Genomic DNA, 21,788 nt, shown 5'->3' on the forward strand with positions numbered 1-21,788 from the left:
TAATTAGTTTTTTTAATATAGTTTTATAAGTTTACTTATTTTTGTGAGACAGAGAAAGAGAGAGAGAGAGACGGGGAGGGGGGAGGACAGAGGATCTGAAGCGGGCTTGGCACTGACGACAGAGAGTCCAATGCAGGACTCAAACTCACGAATCACGAGATCATGACCTGAACCAAAGGCAGACGCTTAACCAAATGAGCCACCCATGCACCCCAGACCTAATTAGTTTAAGAGAAAAAAATCCTTAAATATATATATATATATATACATACACACATATATATATACAATTTTCTTTTTCTTTATGAGTATTATTTTCCCAGAGATAGTCACTCCCTGACTTTGGTGTTACTTTGGCAATAGTTGGATTAAAAAACTACCCAACCAGATCCCTAGCACCACCAGCCTGGCAGTGTGCAACTAGCCCAGAGGGGCCACGCCACCCCACAGTGAATCCCGCCCCTAGGAGGGGGGAAGAGAAGGCACACACCAGTCTGCCTGTGGCCCCAGCGGTGGGCTGGGGACAGACATCTGGTCTGACTGTGGCCCCGCCCACCAACGCAAGTTATTCAAGACAGCACAGGGAAAGTACCCTGCAGTTCTGCACCACTCCAGGGACTATCCAAAATGACGAAACAGAAGAATTCCCCTCAAAAAAACGTCCAGAAAATAACGACAGCTAACGAACTGATCAAAAACGATTTAAACATATAACAAAGTGAATTTAGAATAATAGTCATAAAATTAATCTCTGGGCTTGAAAACAGTATAAAAACAGCAGAGAATCTATTGCTACAGAGATCAAGGGACTAAGGAACAGCCAGGAGGAGCTAAAAAATGCTATTAATGAGCTGCAAAATAAAATGGAGATGACCACGGCTCGGATGGAAGAGGCAGAGGAGAGAATAGGTGAACTAGAAGATAAAATTATGGAAAAAGACGACGCTGAGAAAAAGAGAGATAAAAAAAATCCAGGAGTATGAGGGGAAAATTAGAGAACTAAGTGATTCACTAAAGAGAAATAACCTGGGGCGCCTGGGTGGCTCAGTCGGTTAAGCGTCTGACTTCAGCTCAGGTCACGATCTCGCGGTCCGCGAGTTCGAGCCCTGCGTCGGGCTCTGGGCTGATGGCTCAGAGCCTGGAGCCTGCTTCCGATTAGTGCCTCCCTCTCTCTCTGCCCCTCCCCCGTTCATGCTGTGTCTCTGTCTCAAAAATAAATAAACATTAAAAAAAAATTAAAAAAAAAAAGAGAAATAATCTAAGCATAATTGGTATTCCAGAGGAGGAAGAGAGAGGGAAAGGTGCTGAAGGGGCACTTGAAGAAATAATAGCTGAGAACTTCCCTGATCTGAGGAAGGAAAAAGGCATTGAAATCCAAGAGGCACAGAGAACTCCCTTCAGACATAACTTGAATTGATCTTCTGCACGACATATCATAGTGAAACTGGCAAAATACAAGGATAAAGAGAAAATTCTGAAAGCAGCTAGGGATAAACATGCTCTAACATATAAAGGGAGACCTATAAGACTCATGACTGATCTCTCTACTGAAACTTGGCAGGCCAGAAAGGAATGGCACGAGATCTTCAATGTGATGAACAGAAAAAAAATATACAGCTGAGAATCCTTTATCCAGCAAGTCTGTCATTTAGAATAGAAGGAGAGATAAAGGTTTTCCCAAACAAACAAACAAAAAAAACTGAAGGAATTCGTCACCACTAAACCAGCCCTACGAGAGATCCTAAGGGGGATGCTGTGAGACAAAGTACCAGAGACATTGCTACAAGCATGAAACCTATGGACATCACAAGGACTCTAAACCCGTATCTTTCTATAATAACACTGAAAGTAAATGGACTAAATGCGCCAACCAAAAGACATAGGGTATCAGAATGGATAAAAAAACAAGACCCATCTATTTGCTATCTACAAGAGACTCATTTTAGACCTGTGAAAACCTTCAGATTGAGAGTGAGGGGATGGAGAACTATTTATCATGCCACTGGAAGTCAAAAGAAAGCTGGAGTAGCCATACTTATATCAGACAAAGTAGACTTTAAATTAAAGGCTGTAACAAGAGATGAAGAAGGGCATTATATAATAATCACAGGGTCTATCCATCAGGAAGAGCTAACAATTATAAATGTCTATGTGCCGAATACAAGAGCTCCCAGATATATAAAACAATTACAAGCATAAGCAACCTTATTGATAAGAATGTGGTAATTGCAGGGGACTTTAACACTCCACTTACAGAAATGGATAGATCATCTAGACACACGGTCAATAAAGAAACAAGGACCCTGAATGATACACTGGATCAGATGGACTTGGCAGATATATTTAGAACTCTGCATCCCAAAGCAACAGAATATACCTTCTTCTCGAGTGCACATGGAACATTCTCCAAGATAGATCATATACTGGGTCACAAAACAGCCCTTCATAAGTATACAAGAATTGAAATCATACCATGCACACTTTCAGACGACAATGCTATGAAGCTTGAAATCAACCACAGGAAAAAGTCTGGAAAATCTCCAAAATCATGGAGGTTAAAGAACACCCTACTAAAGACTGAGTGGGTCAACCAGGCAATTAGAGAAGAAATTAAAAAATATATAGAAACAAATGAAAATGAAAATACAACAATCCCAACGCTTTGGGATGCAGCAAAGGCAGTCCTGAGAGGAAAATACATTGCAATCCAGGCCTATCTCAAGAAACAAGAAAAATCCCAAATACAAAATCTAACAGCACACCTAAAGGAAATAGAAGCAGAACAGCAAAGACAGCCTAAACCCAGCAGAAGAAGAGAAAGAATAAAGATAAGAGCAGAAATAAACAATATAGAATCTAAAAAAACTTAGAGCAGATCAACGAAACCAAGAGTTGGCTTTTTGAAAAAATAAACAAAATTGACAAACCTCTAGCCAGGCTTCTCAAAAAGAAAAGGGAGATGACCCAAATAGATAAAATCATGAATGAAAATGGAATTATTACAACCAATCCCTCAGAGTTACAAGCAATTATCAGGGAATACTATGAAAAATTATATGCCAACAAACTGGACAACCTGGAAGCAATGGACAAATTCCTAAACACCCACACTCTTCCAAAACTCAATCAGGAAGATAGAAAGCTTGAACAGACCCATAACCAGCAAAGAAATTGAATCAGTTATCAAAAATCTCCCAAAAAATAAGAGTCCAGGACCAGATGGCTTCCCAGGGGAGTTCTACCAGATATTTAAAGCAGAGATAATACCTATCCTTCTCAAGCTATTCCAAAAAAATAGAAAGGGAAGGAAAACTTCCTGACTTATTCTATGAAGCCAGGATTACTTTGATCCCTAAACCAGACAGAGACTCGGCCAAAAAAGAGTACAGGCAAATATCCCTGATGAATATGGATGCAAAAATTCTCAATAAGATACTAGCAAATCGAATTCAACAGCATATAAAAAGAATTATTCACCATGATCAAGTGGGATTCATTCCTGGGATGCAGGGCTGGTTCAACATTCGCAAATCAATCAACATGATACCTCACGTTAATAAAAGATAAGAACCATATGATCCTGTCAATCGATGCAGAAAAGGCATTTGACAAAATTCAGGATCCTTTCTTAATAAAAACCCTCGAGAAAGTCGGGATAGAAGGAACATACTTAAAGATCATAAAATTCATTTATGAAAAGCCCACAGCTAACATCATCCTCAATGGGGAAAAACTGAGAGCTTTCCCCCTGAGGTCAGGAACACGACAGAGATGTCCACTCTCACCTCTGTTGTTTAACATAGTGTTGGAAGTTCTATCATCAGCAATCAGACAACAAAAGGAAATCAAAGGAATCAAAATTGGCAAAGATGAAGTTAAGCTTTCATTTTTTGCAGATGCCATGATATTATACATGGAAAATCTGATAGACTCCACCAGAAGTCTGCTAAGAACTGATACATGAATTTAGCAAAGTTGCAGGATACAAAATCAATGTACAGAAATCAGTTGCATTCTTATACACTAATAATGAAGCAACAGAAAGGCAAATAAAGAAACTGATCCCATTCCCAATTGCACCAAGAAGCAAAAAATATCTAGGGATAAGTCTAAACAAAGATGTAAAAGATCTGTATGCTGAAAACTGTAGAAAGCTTATGAAGGAAATTAAAGAAGATATAAATAAATGGAAAAACATTCTGTGCTCATGGATTGGAAGAATAAATATTGTCAAAATGTCACTACCCAAAGCTATCTACACATTCAATGCAATACCAATTAAAATTGCACCAGCATTCTTCTCGAAACTAGAACAAGCAATCCTAAAATTCCTATGGAATCACAAAAGGCCCCAAATAGCCAAAGTAATTTTGAAGAAGAAGACCAAAGCAGGAGGCATCACAATCCCAGGCTTTAGCCTCTACTACAAAGCTGTCATCATCAAGACAGCATGGTATTGGCAGAAAAACAGACACATAGACCAATGGAATAGAATAGAAATCCCAGAACTAGACCCACAAACATATGGCCAACTCATCTTTGACAAAGCAGGAAAGAACATCCAATGGAAAAAAGACAGTCTCTTTAACAAATGGTAATGGGAGAATGGACAGCAACATGAAGAAGATTGAAACTAGACCACTTTCTCACACCATTCACAAAAATAAACTCAAAATGGATAAAGGACCTGAATGTGAGACAGGAAACCATCAAAACCCTAGAGGAGAAAGCAGGAAAAGACCTCTCTGACCTCAGCCGTAGCAATCTCTTACTTGACACATCCCCAAAGGCAAGGGAATTAAAAGCAAAAAATGAACTACTGGGACCTTAGGAAGATAAAAAGCTTCTGCACAGCAAAGGAAACAACCAACACAACTAAAAGGCAACCAACGGAATGGGAAAAGGTATTTGCAAATGACATATCAAACAAAGGGCTAGTATCCAAAATCTATAAAGAGCTCACCAAACTCCACACCCGAAAAACAAATAACCCAGTGAAGAAATGGGCAGAAAACATGAATAGACACTTCTCTAAAGAAGACATCAGGATGGCCAACAGGCACATGAAAAGATGCTCAACGTCGCTCCTCATCAGGGAAATACAAATCAAAACCACACTCAGATATGACCTCACGCCAGTCAGAGTGGCCAAAATGAACAAATCAGGAGACTATAGATGCTGGACAAATGTGGGGAAACGGGAACCCTCTTGCACTCTTGGTGGGAATGCAAACTGGTGCAGCCACTCTGGAAAACAGTGTGGAGGTTCCTCAAAAATTAAAAATAGACCTACCCTATGACCCAGCAATAGCACTGCTAGGAATTTACACAAGGGATACAGGAGTACGGATGCATAGGGGCACTTGTACCCCAATGTTTATAGCAGCACTCTCAACAATAGCCAAATGATGGAAAGAGCCGAAATGTCCATCAACTGATGGATGGATAAAGAAATTGTGGTTTATATACACAATGGAGGACTACGTGGCAATGAGAAAGAATGAAATATGGCCCTTTGTAGCAACATGGATGGAACTGGAGAGTGTTATGCTAAGTGCAATAAGTCATACAGAGAAAGACAAATACCATATGTTTTCACTCTTATGTGGATCCTGAGAAACTTAACAGAAACCCATGGGGGAGGGGGAGGAAAAAAAAAAAAGAGGTTAGAGTGGGAGAGAGCCAAAGCATAAGAGACTGTTAAAAACTGAGAACAAACTGAGGGTTGATGGGGGGGTGGGAGGGAGGGGAGGGGGGGTGATGGGTATTAAGGAGGGCACCTTTTGGGATGAGCACTGGGTGTTGTATGGAAACCAGTATGACACTAAATTTCATATATTGAAAATAAATAAATAAATAAATAAATAAATAAATAAATAAATAACTACCCAGCTGATAGATCTCAAACTAGGCATAAAATGGGTGGCTGGATGGGATGATTTTAAAAAGCTCTTGAAACATGAAATTCTATGATACATCAGATCTGGCACTGTAATGTGGACAGAACAAGACATTTTAAGTCATATTGTATGGATAACCTGGTCTATAAATGATCAGTCATCTATTCATCATATAAGCCTAATGTCCATGACTCTCAGTCCCTGTTTGCAAAATATGAAAAATAATGCTGCTTCTCTGTTGTCATAGTATGTTGACAGAATACAAAGCACACACTAGAAATGAATTATATTTCTACCCTTTATTTAATAAATGCTAACTAAAGAAGATTTTAGATACCTGGCATTTTTAAGATATTGAAATATAATTTTTAAGACAGTGAAACACAATCACCTACCCGATTAATCAGATAATGGAAAACACATACACAAGTCCACAAACCCTCTCAACAACAGCATTACTTTCAAGGATTATTGAAATAGTGCATTTCCATGTCCTTCCTTCTTTGGTAATGGCCCGATTTTGAAAATAACAATGGTTTCCTTATCATTAACATTACTACTTCAGGTTCTTACTGCAATTTTTATTATTGAATAGACCAATTCCATGTTATATAATATGAGGATTCATACAGAAATTTCAAAATGTGGCTCTATATTTTATGGACTGGTTTCCCTTGGAAATATCTATTGTCCTTATTGTTTTTAAGATCTTGCAGCTAGAGTCGAAGATTATGTGGTTGATCTATTCATCTCCTTTGGTTTCATGTTCAGTGGCATATCTGCTTATCAGCATAGCATTTATTCTCACTGACAACACTGAATAGTCATTGGCCTGTCACTTTATGGGTCCAAAAAAAATGTGTGATCTGATTAAAGTCACAGAAGCTGTACTGAATAACAGATACACAATAACCAACCATATCATTACATGATATCAAAACAACTTTCTCTAGTAATATAGGAAATCTTCCTGGATATCCTTTTACAAAAATTGGTAAAGTTCTTATATATTAGAATAAAATTTCACTCAAGAATATTGTTAATCTTCAAAGGGTAGAGAGTGCTTGTTATTTAATAATGTATTTTTAAAATTATTTACTCTTTGAGAGAGAGAGAGATTGGGGCAGGGTGTGGAGAGGGGCAGGGTGTGGAGAGGGGCAGAGAAAGAGACAAAATCCCAAGCAAGCTCCGTACTGTCAGAGTGGAGCCTGATATGGGGCTAAAACAAACAAACAGTGAGATCATGACTTTAGCCAAAATCAAGAGCTAGATGCTTAATCGCCTGAGCCACCCAGGTGCCCCTGATTTAGTTGTTATTTCAATTATCAGAATCACTAAAAGGAATATATTGGGCTGCTTCCAGGGACAAAACTCTCAAAAACCTTAGTAAAGAAGTGCTTTGAATTAGTAAAAAATGAATTACTGGTTGGCAGAAGGAAAGCAAAATTTAAGAGCTGTTGTATTATTGTAATAATGCTATCATGTAATTTAATTCTCAGAATAGGCACTATTAACCCTACTTTCACAGATAAAGAAACTGAGAGACAGAAAGGCTGAAGTAACTCACCAAGGACCAACCCAGCACTAAGTGCTGGACCTGGGATTCAAACTCACTGAACGTGTTTCTGGAATCCATCCTTTTAAACTCCATATAGCCTCATATTTGGGTCACAAAACTTAGACCACACAATAAACACAAAAACATCTCCCCAGCTTCCTGGCACAGAATAATATTTAGTGAATGTAAATCTAAGCTTACCTTTAGGATGCATAAGAATCAAAGCTTCTTTCAATGAGTATAATCTTCTACTATGGAGATTTTTGTGGCCAAGGCTCCTTTATAGTTTCTGAAAATAGGAGAAATTAATTGTTGGAAAGATAAGTGGTTAAAGAATTGTAGTTTCTGGTCTGACATGCAAATAGCTAATATCCTCACAAGAAAACAGATAAGCAAAATTCAACAACTCTCCTGAGACTCTTAGAGAATTGAGAATTGAGGCAAACTAGTGCCCAAAATCTGGAAGAGAGACCAGCAGATCCAGAGAATCACAGCTTACCAGAAGCAAAACCCGGAAGCAGCAGCCTGCAGCTGAAGCCAACATCAGTAGGCCAAAATTTATTGATAATTGATCAATTGGTGTGGACTCAGGCTAGTTCAGAGTGAAAAGCTCCAAAGACATCCAATAGTAGGGGCCCCCACATTCTTGTGAGTTTTACCTCCAGCTGGCCTATTGCTCTCACTGTAAAAAATAGAGAAAAATCTCTCTGTACTTGAGACAGAAGGAGAAAAGTAACCATATATTCAGAGCTCTCCAATCTTCTTAATAAGGCCCACCCTCAAGAAAACTTGTTACCAGAGCTTAACCTGCTGAGGTTTACTAAAGATTAATCAACCTGAGGGAAGATAAATACCCAACTCAGGTTCATTTAAAGACTGACACCTGGGGTGCCTGGGTCGCTTAGTCGGTTAGGCGTCCAACTCTTGATTTTGGCTCAGGTCATGATCTCACAGTTCCTGAGATTGAGCCCTGTGTGGGGTCTGCACTGACAGCATGGAGCCTGCTTGAGAATCTCCCTTTCTCTCTGCCTCTCCTTTCTCCCTCTCCCCAAATAAATAAACACTAATTTAAAAAAAAGACATATCTAATCATAGGACTATAGCATACTTCCCTTCCCTCACACCTTACCACTGCATCAATAGGGCCTCAGTGTAATAACAAGAGATTGTGGCTAGAAGAACTACAAGCCTCAGACTCTATTTAAGGAATCTTTCAAAAAATTCAAAGAGAAGAGTCAGAAACAAGGATGCTAGAGGGAATTGTAGACTCTGACAGTACAGCCCCCACAAACAATAAATGTGGCCTAAGTCATATCCAAATAAAAACAACCAACCAAAATTCACACTAAAGACCTATATACCTCAATTCTTTTTACCTGATATACAGTTACAAATATGGTAGACATTACTCTCATTATATCATTAATCACTTTAATGTGAGTGGTCTAAATATACCAATTCAAAGAGACTGTCAAGGCAGATTAATAAAAACAAGACCCAACTCTAAGTTGTCTACAACAAAGGTAAGTGGTTGAGCTCCGGATTCTTGTTCTTCAAGGAAAAGTTACTAATTAATTAATCCTTCTTAACTCTGACCTTTACTCTCAAATTATTTCAGTGTTTTTACACCTAGTGTATCTCTTAAAATAGGTTGCTTTGCTAATAACAGAAACCCAGCTCAAAGTGATTTAAGCAAATAAAGGGAAATTTCCAGATCATGTAATTCATTTGTTCAAAACCTCAGGTCTGGGCTCAACCCAGAGTTCAAATCATATCACAAACTGGTTTCTCTATTTCTCCAATACACTTCCTCTATATGATTTCATTCTCAGATGGGCTTCAAGACAGCTGCTAGAAGTGCCCAGGTTTAAAGCCAATCAAAATAGTGAGATGCTTTCCCCACATGTGGAACCAAACTCATTTTGTTTTATTGTTCTCACTGGCTTTGTTGCCATCTTAAGCCCAGCATGGTAGCCTGAAAAATGCAATGTACTGTGCGGATCTGGATGTATGTGAAGTAAATGCCACAAAAAAACATGTGAGCTAGGAGGAACTGATGTGTGATCTCCTGGAGGGAAAAGCAGGTACAGTTACCAGGACAGGAGTGTTTGAGATACATGCCCTCTATGTGTAGTTGAAATAAAAACTCAAGTCTTTTGTGTACATTGTACTAAAATTTGCTCATTGTTCCTTTCTACATGGTTTCTAACATATTACTGGAAAAATGAACTAATTTACATTAAACCATACTGAACTGAAAGAAATGAGCTAAAATAAAGTGAAGAGGTGACTGTTAAAAATTCCTCCCAAATGCATGAGTTTGTAGGTAGTAACACTGGGAAAGATTACAATACTAAACTTGTCTTTCACCCTATCCCTCAGTGGAAAATGAGCAACAATTTAAACACCATCAAGTAATTATCATCTGAAGTCGGAGAGTCTTTTCCTACTACATCTGATTTTAAAGTTGACAAATGAATAGATTTGGTTCATTTGTTTTTGAGTGTTTTGTCATGATGCTACCACTTTATGCTGTAAAAGTTCTATGTAATAATAATAAATCTTTCACAAAGAAAATATATGGAGAAAAATTATAAGTCCTCTAGAAACATCTCTTGACATTTTTAGGATGAGATTCAAATCAGGTTCACCCACTTGCCTATTTAGGCATGACCTTTTCATATTGAGAGATTATATCATAGAAGTTACTGTACTTCAGAGATGCCTAATTAAAATGTTTCACAAAAAGCACAAAAATAGGAATAAAAAGAGAAAAAAAGGAATGCAGGGTAAACATATATTTTGATTTCTTCATTTTTTTAATCGAATTCATCACTTTCATGTAAGGTCTGGTTTTGTTTCTGAAGTGAAGCATAAGCATACTTTCCATACTGGACATTAAGTCATGTGATGTAGAAAGACTTTTGTTACACTAAACACACCAAAGAGGTACTCTGAATCAGAAAAAGAGCCAAATGTATTTGAAAAAAAATAACTGTCTTGCTTAAAGACTGAACTTCCTGAACGTTTATAAGCCTCAAAAAAATGTCACAACTTTACTCTCAAACACCCATGCTGCCAAAGGTTAAAAACATACCAAATCCATAAGATGGAAACATTTTGGGAAGAAAGTTATTAGCAAAGTCAGAAATTAATGTCAGTTGCACTTCCATTGTCATTTATAACCATTTGGTTAACATGAAGTATTCTTACTTTATTAATAACATTAACTCATATTTTAAAAAACACTAATTGTACAGTTTTGTATTTCTTATAAAGTTTCTAGCTATGGTGAACTTCATTTGATAATATCAGTTTTGGAGAACATAACTAGGCTTAGTAACAACTTCATTTCATAATAAAACCATAAATAGTGCCAACAATATTTTATAAATTTTTTTCTTGTTTCCAAACAAGCCCTATCTTGAACTAAAATTTACATTTTAGAAATGTATATTTTGATAATCTAAAATTACAAAATCAGTGAGTAGGCACCTAAACTTTATGCATGCTCTCTAAAACCCCCCAAACTAGGTTGCAAATACAGATTAAAATTTACAACCTTCAGGGTCTCCTGGGTGGCTTAGTCAGTTAAGTGTCCAATTCTTGATTTTGGCTCAGATCATGATCTCAGTTTGTGAGATCAAGCCCCATGTCAGGCTCTGCACTAACAGCTTGGAGCCTTCTAGGGATTCTCTCTTTCCCTCTCTCTGCCCCTCCCCAGCTCTCTCTCTCTCTCTCAAAATAAATAAATAAACATTTAAAAATATTTACAGGGGCGCCTGGGTGGCTCAGTCGGTTGAGTGTCCAACTTCGGCTCAGGTTATGATCTCACAGCTTGTGAGTTTGAGCCCTGTGTTGGGCTCTGTGCTGACAGCTTGGAGCCTGGAGCCTGCTTCAGATTCTCTATCTCACCCTCTCTCTGTCCCTAACCCACTTGCATTCTGTCTCTGTCTCTCTCAAAAATAAACACTAAAAAAAATAAAAAATAAAAATATTTACAGTCATCAGTGTTTATTATGTGGCTGGTCATGGGATATCACAACTATTTGTTCTACAGAGGCTACTACGTGGCCCCTGCATTTGTTCCTCTAGTACTTTCTCACCCCTCCAGCCAGCCTGACCTCTGACCTTCCATCTTCCCCAGAAATCAAAACCTATTAGGATAGCTGTCTTAGTTCAGACTGAAACAACAACAACAACAACAACAACAACAACAACAAATCAGCAAAGACTGGGTAGCTTAAAGAACATTCATTTATTTCTCACAGTTCTGGAGACTATGATGTCTAACACCCACTTGCCAACAACAGATTCTGCATCTGGTGAGGGCCCATGTCCTGATTCATAGACAGGTGAGTTTCTTCTGTTTTGTCTTTGCTATGGCAAAAGGAATAAGAGCACTCTTGGGTCTGTTTTATAAGTCCACTAATCCCACTCATGAGGGCTCCACTCCCATGACTTAATCACCTCTCCAAGGCCCTACTGCTTCCTATCATGACAGTGAAATGGTATTTCAACATATGAATTTTGGGGGTTCAGTCCATAACAACCAACTCTCTAGTTTATGTGTCAGACTCTATCCACTCTACATAGGGGAGATAGAGTCATGTTCCAGAAATATAGTTTCAGGGAATCTAATCCTATTGGAGGATGATCAGAGAGTACTCAAAGAAGAGTGTTCATACAGATAACCTAATATCTCAATATATCTCACTAAAATCTTACTAGAACAAGGTATAAAGTCCATGAGTTAAGCTATACCAGAGCAAAACTGCAGTTCATAACAGGTTTGATAAATTCAACAAGTAATGAAGATACCCTCCTTTCACATTTTTTTGGATGTAGAAGAATGGACAAATAAGTGAACAAATAATAGACAGAGATAAGTATAGGTATATTCAAAATGCACCTTTTGAAGAGTCTTTTTAACAATGTTAATAACTGAAATTATAACCATTCTACAAAAGAAAGATATGAAGGTTTATTCACATTGAACAACGCACTCAAATTACATTCTCAATTTTAACATCTATGCTTTGAGTGTCTATCGTAGAAACTATTTGGCACAATAAACCAGTAGATGATTCAGCAATGAGAAAAAGATACCCTTATCCTCCTGGAACCACTATATGCTATTCAAAATATAAGTTTGTAGTTGTTTAAATAATGGGCCATAAAAACATACATAAAGAGCAAATTAATTTCAACTGAACAGATTAATATAACCTCTCATTCCACTTTAATCCACTTTAGTGGATTTGATAGAATTTGGGGGAAATAATCATAATCAGCATTCCATAAATAATTTAGCATAATATCAATACTTCATAAGTTGTAAATACATATTCTAGGACAAAAGTATTAAATAGTCAAGTATTTTAAAATTAAATAAGAAGTTTCCACATGCCTATTTATAAAAAGAAACTTCCTAAACAGAAAGTAATAGCAACAAATAAAATTTTCAAAACTCAGCATTTGAAAAATATATTTGATCACAGAAATTGACTTTTCAGATAACCTATTAAAATCTCAGTGGATGTTAAAATTTTATGGAACGTAGAGATATTCTGCGGCCTTTAAAATACAGGCCTGTTTTCACTAATAACTGCCCACTAGCATTGCAAAATGCTTCTGCAAAAGGGCTGCCAAATGTCTTCAAGAAGAAGAGCTATGACCTCAGCAAGAAATATGGCTCCTCCCACAGACCTCTTGTATAATTTGAGACAGGTCATCTAACTTGTGTAGACCTAATTCACCTCCCTGATAGATGTAAGTTTGGGGACTGCAAATGTTAAAAATGGTACCAAGCTAATCACACACAATTTCCCCCCCACCATTTTCCTGTTTAGACACTAAGCAAAACATAACCGAAATGAATGAAAAAAATTGCAATCAGCCATCTTATTATATAAAACAAACTTCCTGCGTTAGAAAGTGAGGGTGTTCAACCACATGATTTCTACAGGTTTTTTTTTTCCATATCCAAGATACCAAAAAGAAACAAAACACAACAAAAACCTGTTGATTATAAAAAATATTTTCTTCTTAAAGAATAGAGAACTGCTCACTGGTCTAGTGTGTAATCAAACTGTAAATCACTATTTCTTCAAGAGTTTTTTAAAGCATGCCATTTACCACTGAAAACATGATAAATTTCTTCAAATGTAAGACATCATTGAATGTAAGAAAAGCCATTATTTATGTAGTATGAATAAAAAAAAATCTCTACTTAAGCCATATCATAACAATGACTGAAAGATGCATACCCACTTCAGAGATGCCAAAGTATAGGGGGAAAATGTTCTCCTTAGAAATCAGTGATATATAAGGGAGCCTGGGTGGCTCAGTCGGTTGAGCGTCCGACTTCAGCTCAGGTCACGATCTCACAGTTGACAAGTTCGAGCCCCGCGTTGGGCTCTGTGCTGACAGCCTGCTTCGGATTCTGTCTCCCTCTCTCTCTGCCCCTCCCCCATTCATGCTCTGTCTCTCTCTGTCTCAAAAATAAATATGACCATTAAAGAAATTTAAAACAAAAGAATCAGTGATGTATATAAATATATATATTTGGAGGAAGAAAAATTGAAACAACTTTCTTTGAACTTCTTAATGCATCTTATAACACATTTTTATTTGCAAAGCCACTTTCTCAAAGAGTCATTACAATATCCATAAAAACAGTACTTTAAATAAGGTCAAATACTCTTTGATACCAACCTTGGAACATTTATTTCTGCTGAGACTCCCAGATCTCATCACTTAGAAAGTGAAAAGTAAACCAATTCCTTTTAAAAAGTACATGTAATTCTTGAAAAACTTGGAGATCGGTGGCTCCTGTTGTACTAGGTAAGCCTATAAATACGTCTTCATAGTAACAACAATTGTAAGAACAAAGTCAAATCATTGACTTTGCACCTCTACTCAGCACTGCAAAAATTGGAAATGGAAACTTTTACTTGTGTTGATCAAGGAGCCAGATACAGTTACCTACAGTAATCTCTTAAGACTTCTCTTTCCAAAGTGAATACCAAATTAGCTTAAATAACTGTGTATTAACAAGACTTTATAGAATGGCAGCAACTTAAGTTTTTAAGTCTGATCTCATCACAAAATCTAAAGTCTACTATTCAAGGATTAAAACCACCCAATACTTCCTATAACAATTAAAATAACATGAAAAATCCTCACGTTGGACTGCAAGGCCCAAGATGCAGATACTCAGGTTACTGGAGTCTTCTGACCTGGGCCCTCACCTCTCCTGCTCTTGCTTCCTCTTCTTCAACCACTCTGACTCTTTTTAGCACCCATTCAGAGTCCTTGATCAACTTGGGTATAAGTTTCAGTTTTCAATTTTCAGAATGCTAAGTATAGGTGTAATCAATTAGTCTTTGTTCCTGCTGTTTTCCACACAGGGAACGCTTTTCTCCCAGACCTTGACATCACTGTTTCAACAATTTTCATTCCTTTGTAATTTGCTCTAATGACTCGTCTTCCTAAAAGCTTTCACTAAGCATCATAGTTAGCTTCTTTCCATTTCCAGTAACTCCCAATTCTGTTGCCCTATTTTATTTCCTTCATGTAGTTTTACCAAAACCGAAAATTGCACAATGAGTCATTGTGTCCAATAAAATAGCAGTGTTTTTTTTTTATTTCTTTTCATCACTCATTATGCTTTTTATAGTGACTATAATTGTATGGCACTTCACTAATGTGACAGTTGAACAGGCTCAGATCACTGAAGAAGACTCACAAGGAACAAAAAGACAATGCTTACAAATCTGCAGTTTATTACCAGAAAAGGAAACAATACAGCAGGATATGCATGCCAGCCTGTCTCAGGAGAGGTCTGGAAAGGCCTGGTGATAGCACCATTGTCCCCCTGTATAGAGGTGACATGGACACAGTTCTTCCTCTCCAATTGGGAATAATGCAGAAACAGGATGCCCCAAATGGGAGTCTCTGTCAGGCTTTCTCTAGGTGTCTCATCTCACTGTTATCAATAAACAATGTTGATAAACTGGTACAAATGACCTTGAAACTTCTGGGTTACAAACCAACATTATTATCGGTACATTGTATTTCATGCCTAGGTATGAGTGTAATGCAGGAGCATTTCTTATTTCAATGGAACAGTTCTGGCTATTTCCAGGCCTGTTGCAATTAACCCTCCCTGAAGAGGCATTTACTAGGGTGTGTGTGTGTGTGTGTGTGTGTGTGTGTGTGTAATGAATTAAGAAATCTTTACTTCAAAATTTTTCTTAAGATTTGCAATTTTTATCCTAATTATCTCTACACAGAATATAAACTTGGCTCTATTGCATTCTGGTGGAGAAATGACTAACCGCCCAGTAAAACTGGTGCTTCCCCTTGCATACTAGAGTCCTTGCTAGGAAGCAGCTACCCAAGCTAGGGTTACAATTCTAAACCCTCACCAGTGGAATATGGGAGAAAGTGATTTGTATTGTTTTAGGGCTGAGGCAATTAAGAACTGCGGGCATGCGAGGCTTCCCACCTTATCCTCCCTATGTACTCTCTGCATTCAGAGGACCCCGACACACTAGACGACAGTCAAATCATAAGAAGAAAGCTGATGCTGACGAATACCCAGACGAATACCAGAAAGCTGAGGAATACCCTCATTTGTCCTTACCTGTGTGAGAAAGGGATCTCCACTGGGCTAAGTGATAGAAATGGTGAGATTTACTATTTACTGTAGCTAGTGTTTCCTCAGCCAATACTGTTCCTGCTAGAGAAGGACCGCAATAAAAAGGCAACTACTCAGTAACTCTCTGGTGATTAAGGTTTACTTTATATATTTGCAGAATTATAGCACATTAATTTTTAATTTAATAGCTGATATTTAAATTTCCATTCAGCCATCTATTTTTACATAATTTACTGGTTACATGTCAAATATACTTATCTTGATATATTTTATTTAATTGGTAACATAATGTTTTATGATTGGTATTTGCTTGTGCATATGTACTACATTTGATGTGTTCAAGATATTTTACAGCATTAACTGGAAGAAGATTCTCATATTTCTGTATTCATCCTTTGCATCTTGCATACCAATTAACATTTAAAAATTAATTTTTCAACTTTTCCAAAACATGTTTTCACCCTGGATTTCCCTCGTTCTTAACTGTGACACACAGTTTGGAATGTGTTGTAATCTGTATTGTACTTTTCTATACCTTCCCCAGCATGAATTGAATACTAGGTCTTGTGCAGGTTGGATGAAATTTTCTGTTGATTTATAGAGATTTGCCTGTTACGTGTTTACTTTTATTGGTCTATTAGCCATTTTTAAATTGGTTATCTACTTTGTAAAACAATTATTCAATTAATTATGTGTAAGCTGGTAACACCAGACAACCCTGTAATTATGTAATGTGTAATTTATTATAAATAAACACCACTATAGCTTCTCAGAAAGGTTAACTTTTATATTACTTTGTAACATTATTTTACATTGTAGAATAGCACTCAGCATAGCATATAAATCTAATTTTTTTTAATTCAATAAAGTATTGTGGATTATTCATCATCACAACAATTCTTTTGCTTTTAGGTGGCTGTGTGAAGTTCTTTAAATAAATACTTATAATCTTAGTAATATAAAGTCTTTTGTGTCTCTAGCTCTGCTTGATCTCTAAAAGTAGTATGACGATTTGATGTATGTAATTTAGTCACTGGGATAAAACGCTTGTTCAATATCTTATCAAAAAAGGAATTAAATGTGCTTGTCATAAATGTTTTTGATATCCCCAAATAGTGTTATAATACAATGATAAACTTTTAGATTTATTCCTTGTATTACTTTAAGAAGGTGTTTCTGTTTTCTTCATTTTATTCCTATCTGACCCACCCTTTCCCCAAAGGCATTCTGTAATGAGATTCTGTTAAAGGTGGTAACAAAATTATTTCTGCTAAAGAATAACAATCAAATTTTTTGTGCATGCATTGTAGTTTCAAAAATTATCTGTCAAATAAAATTGCAGTGCTTATAAATCTAGCCATTAGAATGACAAATTTGAATGACAATGCACCAAGTTTGTGAAAGACTAGTGTTTTGTTTGTTTTGTTTGGGGCTATTTTGTTTTTGCATCACAGTACCTGCTAAATTAACCTTCATCTCAAGCTTCTTCCTATAGAAGAAGCAGAGCAAATCTAGGTATGGACGACTTTGGTTTTGATGTACATATATTTTGACCAAATTTAGTGAAATTCCCTTTGTGAACAAAATTCACACATATGAATAAACTAGCACTATATAAGACCTTAAATAAATCACCACCTTGTATTGAAAACCAAGTAAAATTAGGAATGTTTGAAAGCAGATTGGAGAGGCTGACAATTAGAAAGTTTTCTACAGGAATTAAGCCTTGCAGTAAAGAACCGCTGAGAGGAAATTTCTAAAGTGATTGTTCTTACTTCTTCAATTGTGGAAATCGTTTACCTTTACCTTCAACGTTGGGAGGGTGAATTCAATGTGATTGTCTCTCTCAGGGGGAAAAAAATAAGAAATTTTAAATGTGTGATTACCTGCATTAGCATCTGTGAACTGCTCCACAATTAGATCAAAGCATAGTCTCCCCTGCCAACTTGAGGATCCTATTAATTAGCTATGTGGTTTAGATTTTCTTAATTGATAATTTATGTGCTTATATTGTTATTTTTAGGTGTGGTACACAGTAAGGTTTGGAAGAAAAATTCTCTACTGAGCACAACAGAATTGTATCAATGATTAAACACTAACTGAACTCATAATCTGCATCAACCTTGGTTCTAAATGTCAAGGATCAGATTTGGGTAAGTCCATTTTTGAGTTCTGAGGAGCAGTCGAGGAATATGAAGTGATTAAAAAGGTGTAGGTATAAGGTGGGCAGGCTTGGATTCCAAACTTAATGCTCAAAAAAAGCTTTAGTAAAACCACTAGAATAGAAGCATATTGAAATTGAAATGTGCTAAGAGAAGGTTCTCATTTTTCATAGTTTTGAGCAAACTCAGACGTCTTCTGCTTTGTCTGTCACAATATGATCTGATTTCCCAGAAGCTTTTACAAATCATTCTAAAAAAAAGTAATCCTAAAGAGTAAGGGGAAATAAGTTTTGGGTTTTTTTTAATTAATGCAACAAAAATAAAAAGGTTTTCTTTTTACAGTGGCTAGGCCCCAATTAAAAGAGGTATCTTAATAGATAATGGTTGAAAATGTCTATTTATACCTTAAGAGTAAAATAAATGATAAAAACACTAAAGTACACATACATAAAATATGCTAATATAAAAGGGGAACAAACAAATGTTAGTACTATTTGTAGGATTTTATCCTCCTACAAGAGGAGGATAGCAGCATTTTATTACCTGATCCTGTTACAACTATTAAGCCAATACTTTAACACCTTCCATGAGAAAAATTTGTATTTTCATTAGTTTCCCATTTAAATGTAAAAAATGTGTGGGAAAGACTCTAGAACCTCTAAGACGAAAACAAATGTAAAATATTGTTAATACACCTAAATATAAGGTTTTTAGCAGTGTTTTTCGTTCTTAATGTAACTAAAATTTTGAAATGAGTACATGTTTGTTGAAGAAAATTATAAGAATGTAAACAGAAAAAAATTGTAATTATCTACAATTTTCTGTTGACTATTCTGCCGAAGCAAATTAAAACAAGTATGTTTATTGGCTTATTAGTTGCAATAATAAAATATTGCAAACGACTTAGTTTCATCAGGAGCACTCAAATGCACTCATTATGACACATCCAGACAACAAATTGCTATGTAGTGTTTACAGAGAATGAGGAATATATGCAAAGACTGTTGTGAAATTATCCCCAGGAGAAAATATTAAATTAATATATACAAATATATATAATAGACATGTATTTAGATATATACATATAAAATATGCATACATACACACACTAAAGAATAAGTAAAATAAGGTACTACTATTTGTATAAAACAAAGGAGAAAGGAGGAATGGATATTTATGCCATATATTTATATTCACAAATATTTTATATATCTACAAATGATATCAATTATACCCATAGTCATAGCTAATAGAGGCACCTGAGTGCACGCACATGCACACACACACACACACACACACACACACACACACATGCAGACTACCTATATAAAATAAGAAGCAACAGTTCTCTTTAGGGATAGGACCTGGAGTGTTGAAGGACAGGGGTCAAAAAATATTTATATTTTTACTATGCATCTTTTAATAGAATTTGAATTTTTAATTATTTGTGTATATCATTACATTTTTGAAAATCAATAACTAATATGGTTTACAAATTAAGAGTAATGATTTTGCATGATAGACAACACTAAATGCAGATGAAAGACTGCAACGTTTTTCACAGTCTCACATTTTGATAATAAACACTGCCAATTTGATCATGTATGTCTCCTATATTTTCTAGTCATAAATATTTAAAAATAATTTTAATAATTATTTTAGGTTGTATTATATTATTAACTATATTAATATATAATAATAGCGATACTTATTTATATTACATATTGTGATTATTATTATATAATATAATATATAATATATAGTGATTATTATATAATATTATATATAATTTATATACATATAATTTATATATATTTATATATAATATATAATAATATGATACTATTATACTATCATGTTGTATATTCATATATTGTTGTAATTATTAATTATACTAATACTACCATTATATTCATTATAAATGCCCTAAAAATAACTTTAAATAAATATTTTTAAATGAACATATTCATAATCATACAAAATCTTCCTAAACCCCACTATTTACAGAAGTCTTTGTTGATATCTTTGCCCATGTCCTTTGGGTACACAAGCATATTTGTATGTTTAATAAAAGTTGGGATAGATATTATCCATTTGATAAGAAGGGATACGTAGGTTACAGACCATGTGAATTACTCCATTCCAAAACAAAGTGTTATAAAACTATATTTTCAGTTAATAATTCAATACATATGCACATCAACAACTATTTACTAGGAGATTAGTATGAAATCAAGAAAGAATGATGTAATGGGAAAAACACTATATAAGTTTCAGAAGACATAGATTCTAATTTGCTTAGAAACTAGCCATAAAATTCTACTATATCTACTTAGACTGTCTCTGTTACCTCATTCATTTGTTGATTCAAGACACGCTTCTCAAATAATTATCTTTGAGAGACACCCACCTGGAAAGCGAGGCTTGGACTATATGATTTCCAAGTTTCCCTGCCTATACCTTTAACATTCCAATAGAGTTTTTGATAAGATGGGTCAAGAGTCAAATCAGGGAATGCGAATATTAGATTCTCACATTACTCTTCCCCAACTTTCCAATTCCCTTATTAACACTACTCACAGGAAGGCATGGGCCATCCACTACAGTCATTACTTTATCTATACTCTTGATAAAACTTACTTGCCTTTTATCAAAAAGCTAACCATCTTAATATGTGTTAATGGATGGCCACAGTGCCTCTCCATAGTCATATTTCTCTGCGTATTGGGTGTTCAAATTGCTTTAGATATTCTTTTTTTTTTAAGATTATTTATTTTTAAGAGAGAAAGAGAGCTCAGGTATGCAAGCAGGGGAGGGGCAAAGAGAGAGACAGACAGACAAAGGATCCAAAGTGGGCTCTTGCCTTGACAGCCATGAGCCCGATGTGGGGTTCAAACTCACGAATTGCAAGATCATGACCTGAGCTGAAGTCAGATGCTCAACTGACTGAGCCACCCAGGTGCCCCTAGATATTCTTCTGATAGGTCAACTAATTTAAATTCATAAAGTATGGCTTTCCTTAAAAACAAATGAAAGCAGAGAGCAGTTTTGTAAAGTCTTGATGGTGATATTTTTTCATACATTTAGAGAGAAGTATGTTCTCAGACCTAGGAGATGATACTGGTAGGAGGCATCTGTGTAAAGATTTATGCAGAGTTCAGGGTGGTGTCCTGTTGATTACAGGCTGTGTTTGGCTTACATGAACCAATGCAAGAACAATGGCATTACAAAGGATGCTAATAAATTAGCAAATGCAAATTAAGACTTTTACAGCTATTTGCCTTATACCTTTTTATCTATTAACTATCATGTTCTAGTGATACTTTAAGAAATGAGAAATGCAATGTAAAAGTAACTTCAATTGTAATTACAGAGCAAACCATAAATAACAAATGATGATTGCTTCCCTTTGCATCATACAAATGAATCATACTAAAACTCAAAATGGTGTGCAACGTGTCAAAGAAATGTCATGATCATGTCATCCAAGCACATCTTTTGTG

At 35.9% G+C, this 21,788-nt stretch overlaps 1 long non-coding RNA gene across 1 annotated transcript in view; it reads right to left on the reverse strand.

The window, feature by feature from the left end:
• Positions 1–21,788, reverse strand: part of LOC113595284 (uncharacterized) — a 126,272-nt gene that overhangs the window by 102,667 nt on the left and 1,817 nt on the right. Inside the window, exons 2-3 of the long non-coding RNA XR_008295499.1 lie at positions 7,958–8,140; positions 7,660–7,747 (exon numbers count right to left, since the gene is read on the reverse strand). This is a non-coding gene — a long non-coding RNA (uncharacterized LOC113595284). The remainder of the gene's footprint in view (positions 1–7,659; positions 7,748–7,957; positions 8,141–21,788) is intronic.

Source organism: Acinonyx jubatus, chromosome C1 (genome assembly GCF_027475565.1).
Source record: "Acinonyx jubatus isolate Ajub_Pintada_27869175 chromosome C1, VMU_Ajub_asm_v1.0, whole genome shotgun sequence".
Taxonomy (NCBI): domain Eukaryota; kingdom Metazoa; phylum Chordata; class Mammalia; order Carnivora; family Felidae; genus Acinonyx; species Acinonyx jubatus.